Source organism: Festucalex cinctus, chromosome 6 (assembly GCF_051991245.1).
Source record: "Festucalex cinctus isolate MCC-2025b chromosome 6, RoL_Fcin_1.0, whole genome shotgun sequence".
Lineage (NCBI taxonomy): Eukaryota > Metazoa > Chordata > Actinopteri > Syngnathiformes > Syngnathidae > Festucalex > Festucalex cinctus.
Window position 1 is genome coordinate 9,868,076 of NC_135416.1, and position 9,853 is coordinate 9,877,928.

The 9,853-nt window shown below is 37.8% G+C and overlaps 1 long non-coding RNA gene across 1 annotated transcript; it reads left to right on the forward strand.

Moving 5' to 3' along the window:
• On the forward strand, positions 1-8,048 carry LOC144020893 (uncharacterized). Its single transcript, XR_013283991.1, has 3 exons — positions 1-158; positions 5,052-5,260; positions 5,366-8,048. It is a non-coding gene; the product is annotated as an uncharacterized LOC144020893 (long non-coding RNA).
• The last annotated feature ends 1,805 nt before the right edge of the window (positions 8,049-9,853 follow it).

Genomic DNA, 9,853 nt, shown 5'->3' on the forward strand with positions numbered 1-9,853 from the left:
AAACGGCATGAGGGTGGAGGAAGAGGAGGAGGAAGAGGAGGCGGTGGGGTGGGGTGTAGGGGGGTGCCCCCCACCCCCAACACACACACACATACGCTCCGGCATGGATCCAATGTGGAACAAACGGAGCGGCTTCTTCTTCGAAGCGGTCGGGAGCGGTAAGTTGAATCTCTTCTTATTTCTACTACTGACACAAGGTGAGGGTTCCCATGGCAACCGGCTGATGAATGACAACAGCATCAGCATCCTTCAAGTGGATTCAGCATGACTGAGACGGTCCACGGGAGGTTCTGGGTGTGCGTTCTGATTGGACGGGAAGCAAACAGTCGCGCTCCTCAACAGTGGGGCCCAGATGGGAAGAATGCAGCAATAGCAAGGAAGGCAAAAAAATAATAATTAATTGGAGGGAAAAATAGCCAATCAATATTTTAAAAATGCAAATATTAATGAATAATTACAAATAAATTATTGATTTTAGTTTTTTTTTATATATATATATATTTAGTCAAGGGATATTCCATTCATTCTTGCCTTATAGAGGCAAAGAAAAAAAAATATTTAAAAGCAACATAAAATGAAATGTTAAATAAAATCTCAACATAAAAGTAGGATCACTGAAAAGATTAAACAAAACCGTAAAAAATTTTACATATGAAAAAACAGTGGCTGGGAAAAAAAAAAGAAAAAAGTTTTCCAGCCCAGATTTAAACATAGCAACAGTTTCAATAAAAATGCAGAAATTTTCAAAAATAAATAAATAAAAATAAATTCACAGGTCATCATAATGGACCCAACTTTTACAGTAAAGTACAATAAAGTCTGTATTTAGCTTGTTACTTAAAAGTTGCCTGACACCAATAACCATGTTGATATGATCAATATTATCCAATTTTTGTAGGAGCATTGTGACCATTCATAAATACATATAACACAAAAAAAATACTATGACAAATTATGAGTATTTTGAATTTTTGGCTTTTCATCAAAGTTCTTTTTCTTTTTTTTTTTTCTTTTTTTTTGCGCCGTGGATGGGCTCAAATAATCTAAGGACCCTAAATGGCCCCTGTGCCATATGTTGCGCACCCAAATCCAGTCATACCGCGTCATCATCATCATCATTATCATTATAGCAGGCGCCTTTAGTTCCAAGCAATTAAGCAGCAATGCAGCATGCGCTCCCCTATCATACGCGTGTTGAAATGTCAGGTGTCCAGTCCCAGTTGATGGACACAACGGGCGGATGGCAGGAGACAGCAATCGTGCTTTCAAGAAAAAAAAGAAAATCCCCAGCTGGAGCCAGTTCACTTCCAATCACGTCAGTTCAGGAAGCTGATTCCCCCCCTCCGCCGCTCCCTAAATGGCAAAACCAGATGTCGTCCACCCGCCGCGAAATAAAGTTAGCGCAGCAATAAATGAAAGGCTAATCATGAGGATGCGGGATGAGGTCATGTGACGTCAACGTAGGAGTGCACAACCCCCCGCGCCGACCCAACCCTTCTGCCTGCTCTCACAGGAAGGAAGGCAGATGATGCTTTACTGGAGCCATCAACCGCACTCTCGTCATTCCAGTGAGAAAAGAAGACATTCTTCTTAACTTGGACGTGGATAGTCGGGATAGTTAACTGAGAGAGTTTCCTCAGTATTGAGTACTGGAAGATTCTTTACTTTGAATGTCTAGGATTGTTTCTCCCTCTAAGTGGCATTTTGGCAACTATAAATTGTAAATATTTTCTTCAGAAAAGATGTTCCAAGACAATCTCAGCTGAAGGTTAATGTCTAACTAAACATTAAACAAAGAGAATGACACCTTGTGTCTTGAAAGCAACCGCAAAGCCTCCACTAGCATAATGCTAACATGTATGGGAAACTCCATAGACATACGGGCTAATAATTAGCATCTACAGTTTTTGGCGGTGTTGTTACACAAATAGCGCTGAAGCTATGTATGGCTGGAAAAAAAAAAAAAAGTCTGCTAACTTGGTTCAGTCAACCACAAAAATGTATGCCTTAAACTATAATTCATAAATTTAAACTTATTTGTGATGCTCGGACCAAAGTTTGGCCCTTTCTGTGTTTCTGCTCAGACATTAGTCATTTAAAAAAAAAAAACTACTTTATGGCATAATTTGGTGCTCCAGTTCATACTGTATTGCTATGCTGTCGACTTCTTAAAAAGCATTGTTCTATTTCTATTTAGCATTAGCATTAGCTATGCATTGTCAGGATCGCAGCACGAGTTTCTGATTTAAAAAAAAATAAAAATTTATGCAACCTATTTAGGCAGCAAATTAAAGTAACCTGTAAAATGATGATTCAATTCAGTTCTCTCTGGTGTATATTACTGCAATATTTATAACAAATAATACATGGGTGCTTCGAAATACAGGTTTACAGGTATCTCGAAAAAACGTATAAATTTAAATGAATGGAAATGACATTAACTTGTTCCAGCTTTCCCACAAAACTTTAATTTTTGTGTTGTTTTTTTTTAAATGAAAAAGCATTCTATAATATTGTACTTTAAAAAAAACATAGAATATCATCAATAAATACAATTTCAAGAATTAAAAAGTTGCATAATGATTTAATGCTGCAACCTGTCCGACTTCTGGTGTGCCATGGCCACCAGGAGGCAGTATAATACTGTATATGTGTACAGGCAAGAAGAAGAATAGATTTCTTAAAGAGATACTTCACTTATTTAGCCCATAATAGCAATAAAAAGTTAATATTTTGTCTATAATTAATTTGACACTTTCATTATTTTTCTCCTGATTTCTAGGTTTGGTCATGTGACATTCACAAGCTGCGCTGTGATTGGTGACCTGAGCCCTTGTGATGTCATTTTCAGTTGACAGCAAGTTGCAAAATGTGTTTTTAAAAGTACTAATTGCACATGAAAAATAATGAAAATATCAAATTTATTATAGGCAAAATATTAATGTTTGACTGCCAAAAATGGTAAAATAAGTAAAGTATCCCTTTAAATTCTTCCTATTGTTACTGTAAGTGACTTAGTAAGATACTGTAATAGCATATTGCACATTATATTATCTGTCTAAACATGCTGCGCCACCATTTGCGCTCAAATGTGTCTTGATTAAAGTGCAACTATCAATGCTAGCTGTTAGCATGTCAATCACTATCGATCTCATTGGTCAAATTGCTAAAACCAAAAACGAGCAAGAAATAGTTGCCATACTTTCTGTTCGACATCATTCCATTTGCAGACGTGGTGGTTCGTTGTTTACGGTGTCCTCTCGCAGATAATTTACGTTCATGGAGTTGTCCTGCTACCCAATTCTTTTTCAAAATGTAAAATGCTGAATTGTGCTTTGAGTCGGGAATCAAGGTTAGCCACTACAGGCGAAAAAGAGCGAGGGGAACGGGCAGTGGAGAATCCCAACTCAGGTCCCACATAACTGAATGGGTGCAGATGAGCTTCGTAGGAATGAAATGATGGTGAATTCAGATGAGTTCTCGTAGAGATCAGCTGCATTGTTCATCAATACACGGGCCGCTAATCAAACTTTGGCTGTGTCAGGCTGTTGGTGACATCATCGCTGGCGCAGCCCAGTGTCGTGGCTCGTCATTTGGGGCACAGCCAAACCCCTATGTACAGTCACGGCCTCCACTAAGAGTCCTATATGTCAATCTCCACTTTGACATATCATTTTATAAAATTAATATGAGCGCATAATACAATTACAATATAGTACAGCACAGTGTAGAGCAATACAAAATCATACACCTCATAATACCAGACAACACAATATGCCAATATGGGTTTTACTCAATTTTTCCTTTTATTATTATTATTATTATTATTATTATTATTATTATTATTATTATTATTATTATTATTATTATTATTATTATTATTATCATTATTATTATTTTGCTTGCATTTCTGAACCTCAATGTGTTTCTTCTGATGTAAGTAAGTAATCTTCCTTAGCCTTTTAGTCCGCTAGCTAGATGCTAATGCTAAATAGCAACTATGTTTAGGTGCAGAAACCACTGAAGAACTTGATTGCACACAAACAGTGTATCAACACGTAGACAAATATGAGGATACTCAGTTATACATTCTTTATCCTCTGCAAAGAATAAATAATTGGAGGAGTTGAGATGCCTCTGTCTGTCTTATACTGCCCATAGGTGGCCAAATCGGGCAACACAATTAATACAGTGTGATAAACACTGTTTTTATAAAGTACAATATTCTGCTATTTTCCCTAATTGAAATAGACATTAGCATTTCTTTTTTTTTAAACGGATGAATGACAATTCTATTCATTACAATTCAACTTGTCTCTTAAGACAACATCTGGTGAGCAGAGTAAAACTGCGGCAAGGTTAAAGAGGTGAAACAACGAAAGAAAAACAAATCGGTAATGTTTGTAAACCATTTTTCCCACCGGGAGCTCTCCTTGGTGCTGATGCAACACCCCGTCAACCCTCCAACCCCCCTCTCGGCTCCCCCACTTCCCTCCCTCCCCTTCCATCCATCCACCGTGTGCTGCCTGATTGACACGTCCTGCTCTCTAATTGGCAAGTGTGTACCGACATAATTCTCCACGGGACGGGCCTGAGGCGGGAAAGCCGATGACGGGGGGGCGGTAAGAACATGTTTGGAGGGCAGCGTGTAACACACAGCGACATCTATGGAAGAACACCTCTCTGCACTCCTTAACTGTCGGCGTAGAAAAAAAAAAAGTACTTACCTAATTTGATTCTGAATACACTTTTTTTTTTTTTACTTCTTTATGTTAAATGTTTTAAAGTTTGTTGAATAATGTTTTAAGATTGTATGTTCTTTTTTAAGCAAATTTTGTAACCTATTTTCATTTATTTTTCTTCCACTGAATGTTAACGACTGTTTCTTGATGCTTATGTGTTGTCTTTCCTTGTGTAAAGCACATTGAGTTGCCTTGTGTATGAAATGTGCTATACAAATAAACTTGCCTTGCCTTGCCTTGCCTTGCATTATTAAATTAAGGATGGCACATTATTATTGATAGTTACCTCTTATTCGTCTTCTCCCCTAGGTGCTGTCTCCTTACAACAAGAGCAGAACTGAAGTGGATGATGATGATGATGATGATGATGAGGAAGAGGAGGGTCTCTCGTCTCCACTCTCGACCACGGGTATTCTTGGGTTGATAATACAGATGTGGATGTTATTGCTTGAGAATACGCGTAGTCGAGTGGAGGCTTTGTCATCCGAAGAGCTTTCAAAACAAAAAGGCGCACTCAAGTAAGTTTTGAACATGACGCAATCCCGATCGTCGTCAAACTCGTTCTCTTAAAATGCTGTTTTGTTTTTTGTTTGTTTGTTTTTTGTGTCGGTTCACCATTCTAGGTTTATGAAGCGTATCCCTCTTAGCACCTGTAGAGGAAATGAGTTTGCTCGCATCTCCTATGAGAGGCTCTGATGGCGACGACCTCCTAACACTAAGCTCAACTCCCCACAGGCATTATTAGTTCAGGGAGATGAACGCTCCAGTCACACACGTTCATTACAAAACCTGCAACTACTCAGTCACTCGTGCCCTGCAGGAGAGAGAGAGAGAGAGAGAGAGAGAGAGACAGACACTATATAATCGTGTTACTGGTGAGCAGCTCAAATGTCCTGATTCAGCCTGAGTTCAGTAGGATTTTGCACAAAAACGACACATGGAATAAGCGGTCAAGAAAATGGATGGATGGATGGATGGATGGATGGATTTAGTGGAGAAATCACTTTTTTCTTTTTTGTAGGTTACTTCAAAGGGAGATATATTTGATAATATGGAAGTGTATTGCATTCACTTGTGGTGGGGGAACTGTTTTTCCGTGCAATTTTGGCGTGACTGTTTTTTTTTTAAATATGTTTTATCGAATTTTTTGGTCTATTTTTGGAATATTTTTTTTCCTGTCAAATATATAAAACATAGAAAAATATATTCGAGAAAACGGAAAAGAAAATATTCCGATAAACAGAGGAAAAAAATAATAATTCCAAAAACAGAAAAACAATATTCTGAAAAACAGAAGAAGAAAAAAACGGGGTAAAAAATATATTCCGAAAAAAACAGACAAAAACTATTCTGGAAAAAAATGGGGGAATTTTCCGTAAAACAAATAAAAACATTTGAAAAACAGAAACTAAAAATAATAATAAAAAAAATGGTGGGGGGGCAGAAACTTTAAAAAAAAAATGCCTTTTTTTTGTGTTTTAGTCTTTCAGTAACCACCAATACAAAGTACAGATACCTATCGTACTTTTGAGAAATAGACTTTTTTTTTACAATGACATTTATGTAATTGTCTTTTAATTTAATTATAAGGTAGTTTTTACACCCGAGGATGCATCTTGGTTTCCCTTACACTCTACACGAGGGTGAGCAATCTTACTACATTTCCATTTATTTCTACTCTACAGAAATTATCGATTAAATTTTCAACCTTGTTTGCAGGCACGTGCACAGACATTTATGGCAGTTTTCTCGTCTGTCAGAAAAGTGCTGGTCTGGAGCGTCACGAGGGGTCAATCTGTGCACGTGCCTGCTTGCATGGCAGTTAATGTTAGAATATCGCTTCAAATGATCTGTACAGGTAATAAAGGTTTTTATATGGTGACAATTTGATTCTGGATTATTTCGATTGCCATTATTTCCCATGAGGAACAAATGTTTATGAATCCAAATAAATCAGAAGTTTGAGAGATGGCGATGTGCAGCTTTCAGATGGATGAATTTAATAGGAGTTTATTGCAATTAGAGTTCTACTTTTTAAGGTTACTTGAAACATTATGAATACTTGTAAATAACCTTAACTATTCCCACTATAGCCTGCAGTTAATAAAAGTTTTATGATGGCAACAGTTTAATCGTGGCTTATTTCCATTATTTGCTGTAGGGAAATGTTTATAAAACCCAATAAATCAGAGGTTGACCAGCATCCCAAATGCACTTTAGAGGCTCCACTGTAGAAAATATTTGTTCACTTTCATACTGAATTTGTATTACAAGGCAAAGATATGTTTAAGATTAGGTGGGTTGCTGGCAGAGCTTCATACTTAGTACATCTACTGTGAAAATCTGAGATTTGCGGTTCGAATCTTATGCCATGAAAAAGAAGTATTTTTAAATTTACATTTGTTTGTAGTACTGTGTACAATATTAAAGCTGCTCAATGCAGGAAATAGGATTTCGAATCACGATCCGCGTGTGGCTGAAAAATGAAACTGCACACACCCTTCTTCACATACACAATGTACACGTTACGTTTGCAGACAAAGGGCGGGAAATCCAAACCCAAATCCAGTATGAAAATTATTGTCCAGATATTTGAGTCATAAATGGTCAAATAAAAAGGCTATTGCAAAGATATTTTGCGGTAAATTCCTCCATAGGGCAGCTTTAAATTGATATGTTGGGCAACATCTAAATTTGCACGTTCCCATTTTATATTTTTGTTTTGTTGACATGCACACTTGGCATTCACTACTTGGGTCATTTTCTTTTCTCTCTGAATACGTACAGTAAATAATGATTTGATCAATTGCTGTTGAATGAAAACACCATCACAATAACTCAGGGTTCAAGTAACAACCAATCATGGCTCACCTGTTTTCTGAAGCTGAGACGTGATTGGTCGTTATCTTAGCCCTGAGCAACTGTGATGTCATTTTCAGTTAACAACAAGTGGAAAAATGGCCACACTCTGAGATGGATAAAAACGGGTTGATTTTGCTGCCTAAATCATATGAATCAGAATGTTGTGTTTAGACTCGTGGGGGCACATACGACATGTTGTTTATTGTAAAGACGTTTTTTTGGTATTGACTTCCCATTTAAAACAAATAATACAAAAAGAAACTATGTTTCTTGTATATAAAACTAACAAAAAAGCGAAAATAAAATCGCAGTCAATTATCATCATACAAATACTTCAAATACAGTACGTTAAAAAAAAACTAATAAAACCTAAATGAAGCATGAAAAAAACTAATTTAAAAAAGCCAAAACAAACTAAATTTAAAAAAACAAAATTCAAAATTAAATAAAAACTACAATGATAAATAATAATAATAATAAAAAACAATACTTCGAAACATTTCTCGGCATCTCGATCCTATACATTTACAGTATAGAAATTGGAGAATAATATCTGTTTCTACTAAGTACTGTTACTTAGTAGAAACAGAATGAGCTATGGTGTTTTAATTTCTTTAAATTTGTTAAACATAAACAAGAGGACTTCTGACATTTTATAACTTGCCTTAAATACATGTGTAAATGATATGCTTAATGATGTTTACAGGAGGAAAATTGTATTATTATTATTATTATTATAATTTTTTTTTTTTTAAGAATTAGAACTGTAATTCAACAAAAGACGCCTCTGCCAAACTAATATGGGGGTCTAAGGAACTGAGTGATAAAAGAAAAAGGGGGTCTTCAAAGCATTACATACCATCCACTTGTTATTTCATTATTATTATTAGTATTATTAGTATTATTATTATTATTTTTATGTATGTATTTATTTATTTTTTATTTTTTTATTTTTTTTGCTTGTTAAATAATAGTGAGCACAAACTCCCCACCCGCCCCCGGCCTTATACTAACTGCCTAAGATCTGTATAATGTCTCATCTGTACGTATACCGTGCAGTTACAGTAGTCTGCTTGCGAGGTGGGAGGAGCAAATGGCCGCCCTGCGACTTCAACGGCCTGTACGGGCATGTATGGGATCAGCTATCCAGTCATATATTCAGGTCAGTGGTTGTTTGCCACTATATGCCCAATATTGGCCACCGACCAACCCGGGGTGTAACACGCCTCTCGCCCCAAAGTCAGCCTCCGGCCCACCCTAATGAGCACAAACACTATAGGAAATGGTTCAATAGAACTACTCCTTCATACCTCGAGGGTAATGTGGACCAAGGCCATGTAGGAATCGCCACACATTAGCAAAAATCCAAGCGCTCCACATGCCAATAGGGAAATAAAGCATCGACTTTGCGTCGCTGTTACTATTTTTAGCCGGAATGATGGATGTTTATGTCTTTTATTGATCAAGCGGAGCTGCGGGTCGCCGGGCATGCTGATTAATCAGGAGGCCACCACCCTATTGGAAGAAGACATTTGAGCTCCATTAGCATTGTTGCTAAGAGATATAAACGAGCGGGCGTTTTTGGCTGCGCATTCAGCAATATATTAGCATCTGCGCGCGTGATAAATGGCGCTCATATCACTTAATGTTGCATGAGTTTTAACCACTGCGTGAGCACCGCGCACATTTCGTCGCAGCAGAATGCAATTAAGGATTTTAATGACAATTTCCACTCTGGCGTCGTGTAAACTTGTTGATTGGGCAGAGCTGTGGGCGCACTTTTGTTTGGATTTGTCAGCGTGTGTATGTGAGCGTGTGCTAAGCAACAAAATGACTATTGTGAGCACAGCTCCAGGTGCTTAGCAACCACATCGCTGTTTCCTTGGCAACAGTTGCCTCGCAGTCACTGTGTGGGTGATTGGCAGACTTGACAACGTACACGGGGTGACCCCTGACCCCACGTGCTGAATGAGAGAGGATAAAGAGCAATAGGGGGGGCGGGCACACGTACATGCGCGCGTGCGCACACTCGGAGGGGAGGAGAGGCTAAGTGATAATCATTCTCCATTGTAATCGTCCTCCAACATGTTTCATAAAGTGTCGTCAATAGCGCTCCAGCTGGGCTCTGTCATCAAACACAACACACACACAAACACACACACGGGCGACCACTCCACATCTCATTTATTGTCACAGGCTACTTCTGTTGCCGTCTGTGTACTGCGGTCATGAATGGAAAACGTGATGGA